This window comes from Schistocerca americana, chromosome 4 (genome assembly GCF_021461395.2).
Source record: "Schistocerca americana isolate TAMUIC-IGC-003095 chromosome 4, iqSchAmer2.1, whole genome shotgun sequence".
Taxonomy (NCBI): domain Eukaryota; kingdom Metazoa; phylum Arthropoda; class Insecta; order Orthoptera; family Acrididae; genus Schistocerca; species Schistocerca americana.
The window spans coordinates 207,553,236-207,573,201 of record NC_060122.1 but is presented as its reverse complement, the minus strand read 5'-3'; the positions used below and the strand labels follow the sequence as shown (position 1 = coordinate 207,573,201).

Genomic DNA, 19,966 nt, shown 5'->3' with positions numbered 1-19,966 from the left:
CTAGCTGCCGTTCACCTCCATGACCACGTTTGTGGAGACGACCAGCGACTGGAGACGCAAGAAAGTAATTCACCCGAAGACACGACACGTTCCCACTGATCGACGATCCAATCCCGATGGTCCCTTGCCCACTGAAAGCGTAATTGACGATGTCTTTAGGTCAACATGTGTACATGTAGGGTTGATCTGCTACGGAGCTCCATGTTCAACAATGTACGATGAACAGTGTGCTCCGAAACACTTGTGCGTGCACCAGCATTGTGCTCTTTCGGCCGAGATGCCACAGATCACCATCTGGCCTACATTACAGAGCAGACAAGCCTCCGAACCCAACATTCTGTGAAGAATCATGGATGTCCAACCATTCAGCGCCTAGTGGTAGTTTCACTGTCCTATCTCCTTCCGTAGATTCTCACGACAGTGAACATTCGTCCAGTTTCGCCGTTTTTGAGATATTCTTCACAGTCTCTGAGTAATAATAATCTGCCCTTTGTAAAAGTCCCTTATCCAAATGGATTTCCCCATTTACAGCCCATATCGTCACGAGGGTCATCCCCACCTGTGTCTGCTCCTCTTACATACTTCTGTTACCGCGTCACGTATCCACAACACCACCAGGCGGCATCCTAGGTCGCGGGGGCAGTGGTCATAATGTTTTGGCTTAACAGTGTATAAGTTAAGTACTTGAAGCACAGTAGCTCTTCCAAGATTAAGATTCGGGAATTTCGTTACAGACGTTAATACTTTGCATGCATCAGATTCACTCAGTAACACTTTATATCAGCCTGACAACCTTAAAGGAATATACATGCATTGGCAGAAACAAACCGCAACACCAAGAAGGAGGTGTGCAACATAAACGAAATCTGGTAGGCGCATTTGTGTATATGAAAGATTTAGCGCCGCTATGTGAATGTAAATCATGTTTATTTTAAACAGGCTCTATAACAGTCGGGAACATTAGTGACGTTTGATGCCGGCCGTGGTGGCCGTGCGGTTCTAGGCGCTGCAGTCCGGAACCGCGGGACTGCTACGGTCGCAGGTTCGAATCCTGCCTCGGGCATGGATGTGTGTGATGTCCTTAGGTTAGTTAGGTTTAAGTAGTTTTAAGTTCTAGGGGACTGATGACCTCAGATGTTTAGTCCCATAGTCCTCAGAGCCATTTGAACCATTTTGACGTTTGATATGGCAAGTGGTGAGTTGATGTTTGTCAAGAATGCCTATATGGCGATAAAGACGCCGATATCAACACCTTTACACATTTCTTTCTCTCTCTCTCTCTTTTTTTTCATCAGTCTTCTGACTGGTTTGACGCAGCCCTACACAAATTCCTCTCCTCTTCATCTGAGTACTACATGCAACCCACATCCTCAACTATTTGGTGTTTGTATTCCAATCTCCCTCTTCCCCTATAGTTTTTGCCCTCTTCATCTCCCATTAGCACTATGGAAGTCATTCCCTGATGTTTTAACATGTGTCCTATCACCCTGTCCCTTCTTGTTACTGTTTTCCACATACACTTTCCTCTCCGATTCTGCGCAGAACCTCCTCATTCCTTACCTTATCAGTCCACTTAACTTCAACATTCGTCTGTAGCACCACATCTCAAATGCTTAGATTGTTTTCTGTTCCGGTTTTTGCCACAGCCTATGTTTCACTACGATACAATGCTATGTTCCAAACGCACATTCTCAGAAATTTCTTCCTCGGATTCAGGGCTATGTTTGATACTACTAGGCATTGCCACTGCTAGTCTGCTCTTGATGTCCTCCTTGCTCCGTCCGTCATTGGTTGTTTTGCTGCCTAGGCAGCAGAATTCCTTATCTTTATTTACTTCGTGACCATCAATCCTGATCTAAATTTTCTCGCTGTTCTCATTTCTGCTAATTCTCATTAGTTCCTACATTCATCTTTCTTCGATTTACTCTCAGTCCATATTCTGTACTCATTAGACTGTTCATTCCATTCAGCAGATCATGTAATTCTTCTTCAGTTTCACTCAGGGTAGTAATGTCCTTTCACCTTGAATTGTAAATCTACTCCAGAAACTTACTTTTATTTTCATAATTACTTCTTCGACGTACAGATTGAACAATAGGTGTGAATGACTGCCTCCTTGTCTTACACCCTTTCTAATCCGAGCAGTTCGTTCTTGGCTGTCCACTCTTATTATTCTCTCTTGGCTTTTGCACATGTTGTATATTACCCGTCTCCTCCTGTAGCTTACCTTTATTTTTCACAGAATTTGCACCATTTACATTGTCGAATGCTTTCTCCAGGTCCACAGATCCTTATGAACGTGTCTCGATTTTTCTTTAGTCTTGCTTCCTTTATCAATCGGAACGTCAGAATTGACTCTCTTGTGCCTGTACCTTTCCTAAAGCCAAACTGATCGTCATCTAAGACATCCTAAAATTTTTTTTCCATTCTTCTGTACATTATTCTTGTCAGCAACTTGGATGCATGAGCTGTTAAGCTGATCATCCGATAATTCTCGCACCTATCAGCTCTTGCAGTCTTCGGAATTGTGTGGATGATTTTTTTCCGAACGTCAGGCGGTATGTTGCCAGACTCATACATTCTACACACCAACGCGAATGTCGTTTTGTTGCCACTTCCCCCAATGACTTTAGAAATTCTGATGGAATGTTATGTATCCCTTCTGCCTTATTTGATCTTAAGTCCTCTAAAGCTCTCTTAAATTCTGATTCTAGTACTGGATCTTCTATCTCTGCTAATTTGTCTCCTGTTTCTTCTTTTATCACATCAGACAAATCTTCCTCCTCATAGAAGCCTTCAATGTACTCTTTGCACCTATCCACTCTCTCCTGTGCATTTAGCAGTGGAATTCCCGTTGCACTCTTAATGTTACCATCCTTTTTTTTTCATTTGACCGAAGGTTGTTTCGCGTTTCCTGTATGCTGAGACAATCCTTCCGAAAATCATTTCTTTTTCCGATTTCTTCACGTTTTTCATGTACCCAATTCGTCTTTGCGCCCCTGAATTTCCTGTTTATTTCATTCCTCACTGACTTGTATTTCTGTGCTCCCGAATTTCTCGGAACATTTTTGTATTTCTTTCATCGATCAACTGAAGTATTTGTTCCGTTAACCATGGTTTCTTCTCAGTTATCTTCTTTGTACCTATGTTTTCCTTTCCAGCTTCTGTGATTTCCTTTTGTAGAGTGGTCCATTCCACTTCACCTTGAGTTACGGTATGGTGTGTGATTTCGTATAAGTGCAGGAGCACTCTCTGGTTATCCCACGCACCCTGACAGGAAAACTGTACGTAAAACGGGGGATTTGAAACGTTGTGCTGCCATTCATGAAGAGCATCTCGGGGGATATTCTCCAACAGGATAACGCTCGACCACATACCGCTGTTGTAACCCAACATGCTCTACAGAATGTCGACATGTTGCCTTGGCCAGCTCCATCACTGGATCTATGTCCAGTCGAGGACATATGGTACAACATCGGACGATAACTCCAGTGTTATTCACAACCACCATTAAACATCCCTGTACTGACCGACCAAGTGCAAAAAGCATGAAACTCCATCCCACAAACTGACGTTAGGTAGCTGTACCTCACAATGCATGCACGTTCGTATGCTTGCATTTAACGTTCCGGCGGTTACACTGATTGTTAATGTACCAGCATTTCTCATTTGCTATAGCTTATCTTGCGCTTACATGTACTTGTGATCCTGTAATGTTAATCACTTAAATATGTTACCTAGACAAATGTATTCTCCAAATTTAATTACTCTATATTAATTATTTCTGGTGATTTTTTTCTGTCAGTATATGCATACATTGTGCAAATAAACTTATAAAAATTAAGTTTTAAGAATGCTGAAACAGGTGAATAAAGTAATGACATTTGAGACATCCAATGCGAAGTTTTCAACAAACAAAAATTTGTGTGAACAGTTTTTAAGGGCAAGGCACTTTATAATGAAACATCCTGTCCTAAAGAAATGTGTTCTGACCAGGAATCTTACCTTGTTTTACCCTCTACGCCAAGTTTGTCTGCCAGTAGCTATTTCTCTTGCTTTCGAACCCCCCATAAGAACTCCTACATCTTGTAATGTCGACATCATACTACAACTGTACTAAAAGCTCTCATGTTCTAATTTTAGATCAATTAGCTTGCTAAATCAGCTCCACTCTTAACGAATTTTTCAAGGAAACTGTAGCATGAAAAATCAAGCAGTTTCCAACTTCATCGCAGAGGTATACGGTTTCAGTGACACGCCATCAATAGCCGCACTTCATCATCACGGAATGACGTAAGGCGACATGGGCCCTTCTAAGCGACCGGCAGATACTTGGCAATCAACTTGCGTAGAGGGGCGGGAGTGGTTAACGCCCCGATGGCGCCATCAGAGGCAGCCAGGGGGTGGCTAACGAGTTCGTTAGCGTGATGGCGTCTTAATACTGTGGGCTGCCAATGCAGCACCTGGCTCTGTCAACCCGGCGCCGCGCTTACGTCAGCAGAGCCGTCTCGCTATAAAGAGTGGAAGGGCTATGAGATCGCACAGTACTCTTACTGATATTGATGTCACACCTTCAGCGAGAGGAACATTTATGAGTGCGCTGGAACGTGTTACCACTTTACTGCATTACCGACTTGTGTCTCAGAACAGAAAATTGGTGAACTTAAATTATTTCTAGTAATAACTCCTCATTAAAACAAAACATTGCTACATGCCGGTGAACATCTGCACTAAATTTATATATTTTTATGCTATTATGAGCTGATAGTGTTTTCAGTGTAGTTATCAAGTTTCGATTCACTTTTCACTACGTGCTGAAACTGATGTAATTCATTACTTTTGAATACATTGTGGGTGTCAACAGTGATCAATTTTGTTACAAATATTTACTATCAAAAACAGTCTTGATCATAAATTACTTATTCCGGTGACCGGTTTCGACCTCAACGACCACAAGTCATATACAAAACTGTGATTAGAGGCCTACATATATTAAAGAAAGTACATAAAGCTACGAAGCTATAAAACTGTGAATTACCAATGAATAAGGACCTCCTTCTGGTGGTAAATCTGGTGGTAAATCGTTTCAAAACAGACATGTTGCTGCTCAATAGTACATCGTCTGACGTGACAATGTTTGCCATTCCACTTTCACAACAACTTCGTTAGAAAGAAACCTACTGCCACATCTTTGGAATGGCGTCTATCCTCACCATGGCAACCGCAAGTTTGCCTACCAATTTTAGAACAACTTCAGTGGAAAGAAGTCTTCTGCCACATCTTTGGAATAGCGTCCATCCTCACTATGGCAACCACTAGTTTACCTATCGACTCTAAAACAACTTAAGTGGAAATACGCCTGCTGCCACATCTTTGGAACGGCGACTAACTTCACCATGGCAACCAGTGGTTCCAAATGGTTCACTAACAGGCCTTGAGAGAGCAACTCATGAACTGTCAAAACGATGTTCATTTATCCTACATGTTTAAATATTTTTGACGCTTCTTAAGTGACAGTAGCTGTTGAACAAGCTAAGTTTTATGTGTGTTTATTTTCCTTTCTGCCAATGTTCTTTTAACTAAGAAATTTTACGTTGTTATTCGGCCTATAAACCGTTAGTTAGCAATGATGTCACTCAGTCAGAAGTGGGCGGGGCCTCCAGTATATATAGTAAGACGTGCACTGGTTTCTCCAGTAGTGATTTACCACCAGAAGAAGGTTTTTATTCATTGGTAATGCATCGTTTTAAAGCTTTGTAGCTTTATGTATTTTCTTTAACGTATGTAGCCCTGTAATCAAAGCTTTGTATATGACTTGTAAGTCTGAAGATAACCAAAGTTGTGGTCGTAACCGGTCACCGGAATAAACAGTTTGGGATCAAGACTGTTTTTGACAGTAAAAAAATGATGTAATTCAAGTGAGGAAAACGTTTAAAATGTGTTGTGCTAACATGAATACGAGGAGTTACATCCCCGTCGCGCCATGCCCTAGCATTGTTAATTACAAGCTGATGATTCGTTCACAAGCAGCGATATCGGTGCTTCACGGTTCAAAACTCCGTCACTGAGTAGGGCTGGCCTGTCCTTGAGTTACCTCTTGACCAAATTTTTGATCTTTTCCTACCTGCTCAGTGTTGCAGTTCTTCTGATGATCTCCGCCGCAGTCGGTAGCGCTAATGTGCTGTAAACCGGTAAAGTGTGGCTTCCAAAAGAAATATGAGTAGTTTCCACAAATATCTGGAAAATAATGTGGATTCCATCACAATAAATTTATTGACAACAGTCGCCACGAACTTTAAAAAAAATAAACTTCTTCAAATAACTAACATAATAAATTCGAAAATGGAAGATATTAAGATCATGGCCTACACGAAGATTTCGGCTGGATCGTGTCCTAGCGTAGACTGACTAAATCAGCTGTTTCGTACGTCTCTATTTACTCTGGGATGGCTTTTTCCCGACAATTTATTTAGGAAAACTCCAATTGTGTTGTACACGAAAATTTGCACAAGTTCAGCCAACGGCTGATATACTCCCTCTGATGTTATCTACACGATGGGTGGTTTATTGTTACTGGCATTTTCATTTGACGATATTACTGTTTGGTGACTATCTTCCACGTCATACCCGATCTAACTGTTTTACGAGAAAAACAGAAGCACCCAGAACGGGACGAGGAAACTAAATGAAACTTCACAGATTGAGAGAGGGTGTTACGTCATTTCAGTTATTACAAAATCAAGATTCATCTGCAAAGGACTTGGCAGTATGAGCCCACTTAGTAGTATAGCACTGAGCCCCCTCTGGCCTGGAAACTTGTACTAATTTGGTTGTGAAGAGGGTCATAAAACGGTTGTATCCTCACCTGGGGCAAGCTGGTTCACAATTGTTGTGACTGGTCCTCGAAATCCTTGATACCGGCTCTGGGACAGAGTTCGCGTTTGTATTGGTCTCATACAAGTTCCATTGGGGATAGATCTCGGAATATTGCTGGCCATGGGAGTACCTCAATATAACCGCGGAAAGTACGTAGACACGTTCATTGTCGTACTGAAAAGTGGCACAACAATACTATAGCATAGTAGGCAACATATAATGACGCTGAATGAACCTGATGTACCGTGGATCCTGAAAACATATCTGATGGCACTTCACTTCACCCCACCCCCAACTCCCGTCCCGCCAGATCACTTGGCGTCTCCACAACATTGGATGCCTGGGACCCCTTCCCAGGCCTCCGCCATACTCACCGACGTTAGTCATCCGGGGCACACAGAACAGTGATTCATCACTAAACACAATGAAACAATATTCATCAGCAGTCCATGCTTCCCCGCCTCGGTACCATTGCAAACACCGAACACCGTTGTTTATGACGACATGTTAAAGGCAGCTTACGCGTGCTATGGTAATTCTACAGTGTGGCTGCTGATAGTTCAAAAATGGCTCTGAGCACTATGGGACTCAACTGCTGAGGTCATCAGTCCCCTAGAACTTAGAACTACTTAAACCTAACTAACCTAAGGACATCACACACATCCATGCCCGAGGCAGGATTCGAACCTGCGACCGTAGCGGTCTCGTGGTTCCAAACTGTAGCGCCTAGAACCGCACGGCCACTCCGGCCGGCGCTGCTGCTAGTCACCGACCATTGGTGCACGTCGACCTTGTTGCAGACAGTCCGTAAGTTTTCCTTTGATGGCGGGCGCATATGTGAAGGGGTTATAGTGAGCTTGGTGCGCAATAGGGCGATTCTCCCTTGTGGGGGCAGACGAGGTCAGCCGGAAATTTGACGTGTATGCCTGTCTTGATGTTTCCATACAGTCCAATATTGGACCACTGTAACTTGTTACTGCCCTAAAAATCTGGATATAGCAAGATTCGACCAAAGACCAAAAGGAGGCCCACAATGAGAATACTTCCAAATTCTGTCACGTTCTGATAACGCTGTCTCGTACGAGTACGTGTCCTTGACAGTGATCACTCAACATGTAACGCTGTGTACGCCACTTCTGTACTTTACCAGGCTAGGTAACAACATTAAACACAAACCACACTAACGTGCTCTGGTGGACGTTCCACTTGTCACAGATATTTGCAACTCCGATCATTTCTATACCCTCCTATGGTGTGCACGTGTACGAAGGTAACTCACACCCTATCATGTCTTCTGGGTACATTATTCTTTTTGTCAGCAGTATACGTGTCAGCTTGTCAGATATCTTGTCGTATGCCAACCTTCTCCTGACAAGTGTAAGATTCTTAGTAATAATTTAAAAAGTAGTTGATGGAAAACAAAAGGGACTGTTGTGAAAGGACGAGGCAGGGTGATCAAATAGTTATTAACCTAGTTCGAATGATAGGAATTCACGAATAAAACATGAGGGCGTGCAGCTACAAAGGCATGCTGAAAAGTATTACCTCAGAGATGGTTATTCAGTTCTCAGTATAGTATGTCATGAATGTTACTTGGTCGAGTTTCCCTCTTTTCTGACGCTCGTTACCCTGTGCCGCTGGAGGGCTCAGAATTGTATTGTGTAACACGGCGGCGTGTAAAGTAACTACGTCGATGCGTGAGAAACAGCGTGCTGCAATCCAGTTTCTAACCGCAGAAAATGTGCCTACAAGTGGAATAATCAAAGCTGTATACGGAGATGATTGTACTGATATGTCAGAGCATACAAGAGCGCTGCGACGTTAGCAACAACACGGCGCCTCGGAGTCACTGTCATCGATCACCCCCCGTGCAGTTCACCGTGGCTCCATCCAGTTTTCATCTATTTTCAAAGCTTAAAGAAGATCTTCGAGGACTTGACTTTTGTAGTGATGAAGTGGTGCAAGCAGAGTTGAGGTTTTGGCTCCGTCACCAAAGTCCAACATCCTTCGCTGACGGTGTCAATAAACTGGCGTCAAGTTGGGAGGAGTACGTTCGTCGTCAGGGCGACAAAAATATTCAGAACTATATACGTAGAAGAATAAACATTTAGAATGTTAATAAAGATTGTTTTATGTTAATAAAGACTGTTTTATGAAAAAGTATTAAGAGTTTTCACATAAAAAATTCTGAGCCACTACTACTCAGCACACCCTTGTATGTGTGCACTAAACGATGCCACAGGGAATCGTATACACCACTGAGCAACGGAAAACTAAGCACAGGCCTTTGTGATCAAAAGTATCAGGACACCCCCAAAATCATACCCTTTTCATATTAGGTGCATTGTGCTGCCAACTACTGCCAGGTACTCCATATCGGGCGCCTTCAGTAGTCATTAGACATCGTGAGAGGGAAGAATGGGGCGCTCCGCGGAACTCACGGACTTCGAACGTGGTCAGGTGATTACCTGTTACTTGTGTCATACGTTTGTACGCGAGATTTCCACACTCCTAAACATCCCTAGGTTCACTGTTTCCGATGTGATAGTATAGTGGAAACGTAAAGGTACACACACACAGGACAAAAGCGTACAGGCCGACCTCGTCTGTTGACTGACAGAGACCGCTGACAGTTGAAGAGGTTCGTAATGTGTAATAGGCAGACAGCTATCCAGACCATCACACAGGAAATCCAGACTGCATCAGAGTCCGCTGCAAGTACTATGACAGGCGGGAGGTGAGAAAACTTGGATTTCATGGCCGGGCGGTTGCTCGTAAACCACACATCACGCCGGCAAATGCTAAACGACGCCTCGCTAGGAGTAAGGAGCGTAAACATTGGACGATTGAACAGTGGAAAAACGTTGTGTGGAGTGACGAATCACGCTACACAATGTGGCGATAAGATGGCAGGGTGTGCGTTCGGCGAATGTCCGGTGATCGTCATTTGCCAGCGTGTGCAGTGCCAATAATAAAATTCGGACGCGGTGGTGTTATGGTGTGGTCGTGTTTTTCAAGGAGGTGGCTTGCACGTCTTGTTGTTTTGCGTGGTACTAACACAGCACAGGCCTACATTGATTTTTTAAGTACCTTCTTGCTTCCGACTGTTGAAGAGCAATTCGGGGATGGCGATTGCATCTTTCAACACGATCGAACACCTGTTCATAATGCACGGCCTGTGTCGGAGTGGTTACACGACAATAACATCCCTGTAATGGACTGGCTTGCACAGTCATAAAGTGAATCCTAAAGAACACCTTTGGGATGTTTTGGATCGCCGACTTCGTGCCAGGTCTCACTGACCGACATCGATACCTCTCCTCAGTGCAGCACTCCGTGAAGAATGGGTTGCCATTCCCCAAGAAACCTTCCAGCACCTGATTGAACGTATGCCTGCGAGAGTAGAAGCTGTCATCAAGATTAAGGGTGGGCCAACACCATATTGAATTCCAGCATTACCAATGGAGGGGGCCACGAACTTGTAACTCGTTTTCAGCCAGGTGTCCAGATACTTTTGGTGTCACAGTGTAACTAAAGTACATTGTGTTTCTACGCCTGTGACGTCAAAAGACGCCAGAATGGGGCTTGATGATCGGCAGCCATGCTGTTTGAGAAAGTATTCAACTGCAACGTAGAAATTTACTCCTAAAATATGATAAAGTTGAATTTGGTGATCCTAAGAGGTGGATTCAGTAGTTTTATTCGGAAAGCTTCCTTTTCTTTGTGCACGACAGCCCCTTCCCGTGCAACGTATGGGCGTTGTAACTTACGTATATTTGGTGGAAACGCTGATGACTGTAACGACAATGTGTAGCGTGTGGGACTCTGCCGACATTCAAGTGAAAGATTGTTAGTGGTGCAGGTCTGCTATTCTGAAATAACATCAAAGGTATCGGAACGTCTGAATATAAGGATCTAACGAGCAGATTACGACCAACACTCTCTCAGACGGCACTTCTTCAGACTTCATGGAGACGTTGGGAAGGACGTCGCTAGACAATCTGGTGATTTGGAGTGATGCACCATAATCTGTCTTCCCTTTACCGGCAAACCTCAATGAAGAAAAGTTCTTCCATCACCTCGAGTCCAATCAGTGATAATCGCGTCGAGTGCCACTGTACGACACGTGTCGATACCATCGACTACGCTTAATAGACCGTGTCAGATTGTGTCTAGTTCACGCACTTCTTACCTGCGTCCCAATTTGGTGTGAAGAGAGGCTTCGCGAGTCTCTCTCTTTTTTTTTTTTTTTTTTTTTAAAGAAGATTCCAATAGAACTAAATGTTTCTAGTTGCATAGTTCATAAATGCAAATCCATACACTACATAAATATTTCTTTCAAAACCTCCAGATACATCCACATCCATCAGATGCTGTCACCAACAGCCAATTCTCCCAGACGTTGCAACAGAAGTCTAACTACGTCATCTGCGTAGAACATTACGTTAGGAAGTAGATGGAAGTGTACAGCCCTTCAAATGCAGGGCACACACTTTTAACCTGTCTCAATCAAAATAGTTAAGTTGACTGTTCTAGTATTCTTCTTCTTTCGCTTATGCCATAATCCCGCAACGATCGCAGGGTCGGCGCGGTTAGAATGGATTTGGCAAGGTTAGTTTTAGGCGTGGCCGGATGCCCTTCCTGCCGCCACCCCGTACCCCCAGGGATGGAATCAGTGTACCCTAGCTGTCTGCATCTAGTGTAAATCGTGAAATAGTGCGAACGTGTTTCAAATGTCTGCGACGCATCTAACTGAGGCGGAACGTGGGGACCAGCCCGGTATTCACCTAGCGGGATGTGGAAAACCGCATAAAAACCACATCCAGGCTGGCCGGCACACCGGCCCTTGTCGTTAATCCGCCGGGCGGATTCGATCCGCGGCCGGCGCGCCTACGCGAATCCAGGAAGCAACGCGTTAACGCTCTTTTTTTTTTTTTTTTTTTTTTTTTTTACCAGTTGAGAGAAATCCTTTATTTTTAAAAAATTCTTCAAAATTAATAACATTAATTTTCGAGGAGGAAAAGCTTTCCTAAGAAAGGGCACGATCTCCTCCAACTTCGTTTACTTCCATTTCTGCTGAAGCTTCACTTGGAATATGGTGAAATACCTGCTTATCCCATCCACAGGTGTAAAATGATGTGTCCCTTTGATGCCATGCAATACCACGAACAAAGTCCTTGTGACGGTCATCAGAATAGATTTCTGTTGCTGTGTCGCTCTTAAAGTCGAATACTTTTACTTCTGTACTTTCAGCACAGGCTGCCAACAGATCATTGCAATTGGAAAACCTAAGTTTATAGACAGGTCTGCTAAATACAGTCAATGTATCCAGAGGTTGCTTCGGGTGCCGGACATCGACAGTAAAAATATCACCAGTTATGGAACCAACAACAACAAACTCAGATTTTTGTGGCCTCCAGTCTACTGAAGTGAACCCTATATCCCTCAATAAAACTGAAGATGGTTGGGATTTCCTCGTGTCCCACAATAGTGCTGTACCATCAAGAGAAGTTGATGCCAGAAGGCATCTGTCCATAGGACTAGTTGTCACTGACGTCACATGATGTGCGTGAGCAGGTCTGTACGTATGTTCTGGAGCTAGTGCCTCTATATCCCATACCTTTACACTGCAATCAAAACTTCCTGAAACAACCTTCTTCTTATCGTTAAATGTTGAAAGGGAGCTAACACTATCATCATGCTCGCAAGCAGACCCGAGGCATGTAAAATGAAATGAATCTTTATCCTCGGACTCAATCAAGGCGAGTACTTGAATAACACCAGAGTCTTCGCCAACAACAATTTTATACTTATCTTGCAGGAACTTCCCATCGCATACACCCGTCTCACGATCCACGCCTGCTAGACATTTATACACATCTGGCGTAAGTTCTGCATCCTCAAAATACCACAGCGAGCCACACCAAAACCGCCCCGTTAATTCTGAACATCCAAGTAACGTAGATCCATCTTCAGCAATTTCGATGATATCTAAATATTTTGCAATGCCTGTAACAGGTTCTTGCTGCAAGTTGCGATAAGCTTCAGCATTCCGATTAGGCTCTACTTCGTACAGTCCTACGTCTGTCTCCATTTCCAAGACGTTCTCTACCTAGTACCTACCTAAACTTAACAATCCCTCTTTTTCTGCTACAAAATTCGAAACATGCTCTTTCCGCTTGTAACAAATGCCCTCGACCAGTATTGCCAACATTATAAATTTTTCGCTTGAGGGGAGACTTGAACCAAGGACCTCTCATTCCACAGCTGCTCACGCTAACCACGGGACCACGACGCTCCTTCGCTCTCGGCTATCCTGGCGGGTGCTCTCTGTTCTAGTATCGCCGAAGGGTAAATACAACTAAACACATCACAGTAGTCATTTCTTTCGTGACACAACGTTTTCAGAAACTACGGCATCCTAGGGTTTGAATAAATGTACGTTTGCCCTGTATATAATTTGTACTTAGAAATTTGATTTCCTCGGAAATTTTGATGAGTACGGAAGGAGTTATCTCTCGTAAAACTATAAACTACACGGAAGCACCGACTCCGTCCCTAATATGCTCGTTCCATCGGACAGTCTGCAGTATACATTCGTCGAGATCAAAACTGTAACGCTGGGAAGAACAGCAAATAATAAAGTTTCACTTATGTGCGTATGCAGTATAGCAGGAAGAATGCGTCTCAAAAGAACTTGGGGGATCTGGGAGTATCCAGTGTGCGAAATTTAGCACACAGGGCTGCCATATTTAAAAGTAACAATAGCTCCAGCTTAGCTGGCCATTGATTTCAGTTAAGTTTGGAGGACTGGTACGGATACCTCATTCCATGCTACTTCAGCTTTTTAGAGGCTACAACAATCGTAGCGGCTGCCAAGTGATGGCGTGCCTGTTTGTTGGCAGGCTGCAGATCCGGAATACGTGCTGAGTTGGACAGCAGTCGAGCCTCTCTGTATTGATGTAGGTCATAGGGCGTAGTCACCGACTTCAGCAAGTCAGACACACAACGGGTGCTAGCAAAATTACAGGCTATGTGAAGCAGATGTGATCGTGTTGTGTTCCGACTGGATCACACTGGGCGCTGGGCAGTCTGGTAAAGTTTATTCTTCTCGCTGGCTTTATACATGGATATGTCAATCGTGACTCTGTACCAGGATTAGTCTGAAAACAAAACGTGGTGCCACTACTAAGTCCAGCATTGTTGTTGCCTCTGTCCCTCTGTTACCGCATGAAGGGAAGCTGCAGTTGTCACCGCGGTGACAGTCTATGATGCTCCAGACGTCACAGTGTCCATGTGGATAATTGTCTTGCTGCGAACAGCCAACTTCCTGTTTCAAGAAGAGTGATGTGACTGTACGACCCTGCACGGCCGAGCGAACAGGATGGCTGTCGACATAAAAGCTTTCTGGGTTTGGTACCGCGTCATAATGTAAAAACTACTGCTGCTATAGAAAAGCCAACGTTTCGCCCACGATTGCAGCGTCATTAGACCCAGAAGAAGGCCGCTGCAATCGTGGCCGAAACGTTGGTTTTTCTATAGCAGCAGTAGTTTTTACATTATGACGTGGTACCAAACCCAGAAAGCTTTTATGTCGACTGACTCTGGCCGCGGAAGCCTACGCAATTATATAAGATGGCTGTCCTCTCGGGCACTAGTGACACTCCGAGCGCTTCTAGGCGCTTCAGTCCGGAACCGCGCTGCTGCTACGGTCGCAGGTTCGAATCCTGCGTGGGGCATGGATGTGTGTGATGTCCTTAGGTTAGTTCGGTTTAAGTAGTTCTAAGTTCTAGGGGACTAATGACCTCAGATGTTAAGTCCCATAGTGCTCAGAGACATTTGAACCAATGTGTGGCACTGGGTGTTGAGACCCGACAAAGTGTTGAGTATCACTCTTCTGAATCCACTGGTTACGTATTCGCATGACAGTGTAGGATCCCGTCCAAAGCGATCTGAACAGTAGCGGAAATGAATCGCAGTCTCGATAGACTACGGGCCTGTCGCTTCTCACAAATGACAAATATTCAAATTCAATTTCCGAATGAGAAATCCGCTGCGTGATCATTCATTATACGCAGAACTTTGATAGCGTTACTCCTGCCCTCTTTGTTCTGTCACGCTGAAAAGGCAGTCATTTGTTTATCAAGTATGTTATATATTTCAGAACCAATTTGACGTTTGTTGCATGTCACAATAATGGTGTTGCAGCTTTAGCAACCAGCAGTGCATGCATACAAAATTTCTAATACGAAAGCATTTCTCTGTGTTTAGCAATATTAGTAGTTGCTGCACGAAAATTGAGTATTCCTTCATCAAGTGCTGTATTGGCTCCCTCTCTTGGAAAACTATCGTCTTGAGTGTCTATCAGACCCAATCCATAGAAGAGAAATGTTGCTTCATATTTACTCTGTTGATTTTCTCGCACCGTTCTTGTTACAAGCTACAAGAGGTATCTTACAACTTTTGTAACACCCAGATAACGTACGCTGGAGGAACATTTCACAACCTTTGAGACTTGGAAAGAACTATAATTACTGATTAAATATTCATAAATAAGTAAACGGGATAAGAGATCAACAACGCTTCATGCTGAATGGCGCAGACGCCTCTTGCATAGTCCGAAATACATGTCGAGCGCTGTGTGTAAAAGGATAAGTAAGACTTGTCCGTTATAACACACTGAATGTACCAGCAATATGATCCATATACTTAGAAAGTCTTTAATTAGGGTTTGACATTTTACAGTGCCACAGCTGTGTCGGCTGACATACTCAAAGTGACTCCCCGTCTCATTCTCCCCTTATACAACCCATTCTTGGCCGCCCTCGAAAGAAACACACGTCTGGCTCCTGCGTGGGTTTTCCACTTTACTCTGCCACTAACCAGGACCCCAAACTCCTGTCTTATTTCATTTCTCTTCATGAAATGTAACTGACTGGCAACGGGAAAAGAAAATCAAGCCAAACTCGGGAATCGCACTCTACTGTAATTGAACGGATATCGAACCGCATAGCCAAACCGAGACAAAAGTATGATGCGTTTTATTTTCAGCGTCCGCTCTTTCAATATTTTGGTAACAGTCAGAAAGTCGACCCCTTGTGAGTTATTGCCTCGTTCCAAATGATACAATATTATGGTGAGAAAACTCCATAAATCACACAAGATCGATTATACTACAAGTTACATAGAAAAATATTCGTCAGCATTCATTTTACTTCCTTGAGCAGCTACTAATATTGTATCACGTAACGTATACAGGGTCAGTCATGTAAGATGTAAGACCCCTTTTATTTTGTGAACGGTTACATACATAGAAGGCCATTTTCGGTTAATTTTAGAGCGATGGGGAACACGTAATTTTTTGTTTGTTTAATGTTTTTAGCGCTGGGATCAACGGAGATATTGAAGCAAGTACGTTTTTAAATGGAACTGCGTAATTTTTGTAACTGCATTAGATGGCTCTTGAGAAGACAGTTACAGTGCTATAGCGATTGTTAATGTTGACGTTGAAACCTGTTGTGAAAAAAATTGGAGAAAAGTCCTGGAAGTTGAGAGCAGGGTGCCCGGCATCGGTATTAGCGGTGTTTACACGCCCAACCTGAGCTCTCGTGCTACGCTATGTCAGAATGTCAATACATTTGCCTGTTTACTTGTCTGCACTGCAGGCCGCCCATTTCTACTTCGATATTCGTTGCGTGCAGACATGTAAACTAATGAGAAGAAGTTGGATATACTACTTTTTTATGGTGAATGTGAAAGAAATGCTGTAAATATAGTACAAAGGTAAAGGGTGTCTATCCGGATCGCCAATGTCTGACGCGCCACGCAGTTACACGAATTATTCAGACGCTGGTGCGGAAAGGCTGCTAGAATATCAAAAAGAGAAAAAGATGACGAGAAAAAAGGGTGCAACCGACAGAGAACCCAAAGAAGCTGTTCTGGCTACGACGCTAATGAATCCGCACAGTGGGTCGAGACGTATTGCCAAAGAATGTGGAATTAGCCAGACGAGTGTCATTCGCATCCTGCATCTGCAGAATTTCGATCCCCATCATCTGTCACTAATCAAGTACTCGTCAACGGTGATTTCGAACTCGTACAGAATTTTCTCGGCTTGCCCTTCAGCAAGTGAGAGACGACCCTATGTTTTTCCAACGTGTGTTTTTTACCCATGAAGCAAAAAATCAAATGTTCAAATGTGCGTGAAATCTTATGGGACTTAACAGCTAAGGTCATCAGTCCCTAAGCTTACACACTACTTAATCTAAATTATCCTAAGGAGAAACACACACACCCATGCCCGAGGGAGGATTCGAACCAATGAAACAACGTTTAGTAACCACGCTAATGTAAATTGGCCTAACATGCACTACTGGCAGGCGAAGCCCCCACACTGGCTTCATCAGGGGCAACATCAACAGCCGTTGTGCGTAAACGTACGGTGCGACATCATGGGAAATTACAGTGTGGACCTTACTTCATCTCAGGCGTTCTAAAGGGACGTTCTTACGCTCTCTTTCTGACGAACATTCTGCCGGTTCTTCTAGAAGAGACACCACTGGATATTCGATAGTGTATGTGGCTGAAATAGGACAGTTTTCCAGCTCACTTGTCCCGTGTTGCAACGCAAACAATGAATTAGAACTTTTCTGGACTTTGTACAGGACGAAATTCTGTTGTCACAATGACCTGCAAGGTCATTCTATTTGAATTTCTTTATTTGGGGATCACTCAAAGATGCTGTTCACGCCGAAACCCCAACTACAATGCGTTGTCGAATCGCCAGTGTATGCTCTACCATATCATCCACTGTAACTACATCTGTTCATCGTTCTTTCGAACGGTGATTGCAAATGTGCCTTTCAGTCCATTGTCAAGAGTTTGAACATAATATATTATAGGATAAAGTTATATAATTTAGGATAAAGTTATTTTTTTGGAAGACAAAATTTATGTTATGTGGTTTGGGTGATTACCAAATCATTGTTAGTAAATTGTTTACTTCATTTACATGTGTAAGAAATTGCATTGCAATGTCAAATAAGTCGACAGCGTGTATTGCACGTTGCTGGTAACATTGTTATTACGCGACGACGTTTCGTTAAGAAGAATATTTATTTTGCGGTGTACATGTGGTCACCAAAAATATTTTTAATAAAATGTTTAGTTCAACGAATGTATCCATGTGATATAATTTAGAGCAGTGTAGATAGAGACAGTTGTCTGACGGCATGTATTTTAGTACTAAGAAGCAAACAGCCACGTACAGGAAATGATAGGTAAATAACTTCCTTCAAACATTTAGATATTTAATACAGCAGCTGCTTTTTGCAGCGTATAAGCCCTCTTCATTTTTGACGAAAGAACAGTGGATTTCTCTGTTTCAGCTCACGTAAACCTGGGAGGATACACAAATGTGAAATAATGTTCGTAGCTACTTGTCGTATGGTAGCCTCTAGCCTACGTCGGATTTCCATGTACAACGTTCGTAGTGAACCTTCGTCTAGGTCGTAAATTCGTTGAAGGACAAATAAAGCTTTATTCTCGTAGCGCAGGCCTACCTTATGGTTTACAACTACGCAGCCTGGTCCGAGACGCATGCTGTTTCCGGCCACCGTGCTATCACATTCTAGGACATAATTTTTTTACGACAGGTTTCAACTTCAACATTAACAAACGCTTTATCACTGTAATTGTCTTCTCAAGAGCTACCGAATGCAGTTATAAAAAGTATACGGTTCCATTTTTAAAAACGTACTTGCTTCAATATCTCCGTTGACACCAGTGCTAAAATAATTAACTAAAGAAAATACGTGTCCCTCGACGCTCTAACATTTTCCGAAAATCGCGTTTCGATGTGTGTAACCGTTCATGACATAAAAGTAGTGTAACATCTTACATGACCCACCATGTATATTCAAGAACAAAGACTGTCCTTCTTTCTCTTTCTCTGGTATGAAAGTCTTCCTTTCCTACATTAGATAGAGCTGAGCACGTTTTCATTCCCCAATGTAGTGAATCAAGTACTAAATCAAAACTGTGTGAATGTTGTTGGTCTTCGAAGTTTCCAGTAAATCCACAGGTGACTATATTATGAAACACAAGTCGCGGTGGTAGTGGATATTTGGAACATTGGTTGAGACAGATATTCGTCCAAGTCGACTTACATCTCTCCTTCTTATACCAAGGTATATGGCTGTAGAAAGAGTAATGTGATATTAGTAAACTGCAGGAGCATCCAAAGAAAGGTTCCAGAATTAGTGATGCTATTTGAAGGTTATAAATCTCGGACAGTATTCGGAGCCAGAAGTTGATTGAGCCTAGAAGTGTATTGCAACGAAATCCTTAGTTCAGTTTTTAATACTTATCATAAGGATAGGTTAATCGCCAATGATGTCAGCGTATTTATTGCAGTAAAGAATTCGATAATTTCTACCGAGGTTATCATGGACTCCAAATGTGAATTAACTTACATGAAGTTAAGTATCAATGGTCAGCCAAAAATGCTAATTGCACGCATTTATAAACCGCATGGGTCAGGAGCTGTAGTGGTAGACTGCTTCAGAGAGAACTTGCAGAATATCTTTAGTAATTTTCCTGACAAGGCCGCTGTAATAGGGGGAGACTTCGACTTGCAAGGTACAGATTGGCGGGGTCATGCCATCAAACTGGTGTCAGAGACAAAGCTACGAGTGAACTTATTCTGAATTTGTTGTCCGGAAATTACTTCGAACAGATAATTAGAGTACCAGGTCATAAAGGTAATGTCTCAGAACTCCTGGCAACAAACAGATCTGACCTTGTCGGAATCAGTTAACGTAGATGATGATGATGTTTGGTACGTGGGGCACTCAACTGCGCGGTTATCAGCGTCCGTATAAATTCCCAACCGTTGCTTAGTCCAATTTTACCACTTTCATGAATGATGATGAAATGATGAGGACAACACAAACATCCAGTTATCTCGAGGCAGGGGAAAATCCTTGACCTCGCCGGGAATCGAACCCGGGCCAGACAACTCGGCCGATAATCCCTGCCCAGGTCAAGGCTGAACCACTGCTGATGGTTTGCTGCCACTTTGCTATGGGAA

General features: G+C 43.2%; 1 protein-coding gene across 1 annotated transcript in view; it reads left to right on the top strand.

Moving 5' to 3' along the window:
- LOC124613042 (glutamate receptor 1-like) overlaps positions 1–19,966 on the top strand; it is a 1,340,173-nt gene that overhangs the window by 1,244,761 nt on the left and 75,446 nt on the right. The window lies entirely within an intron of this gene.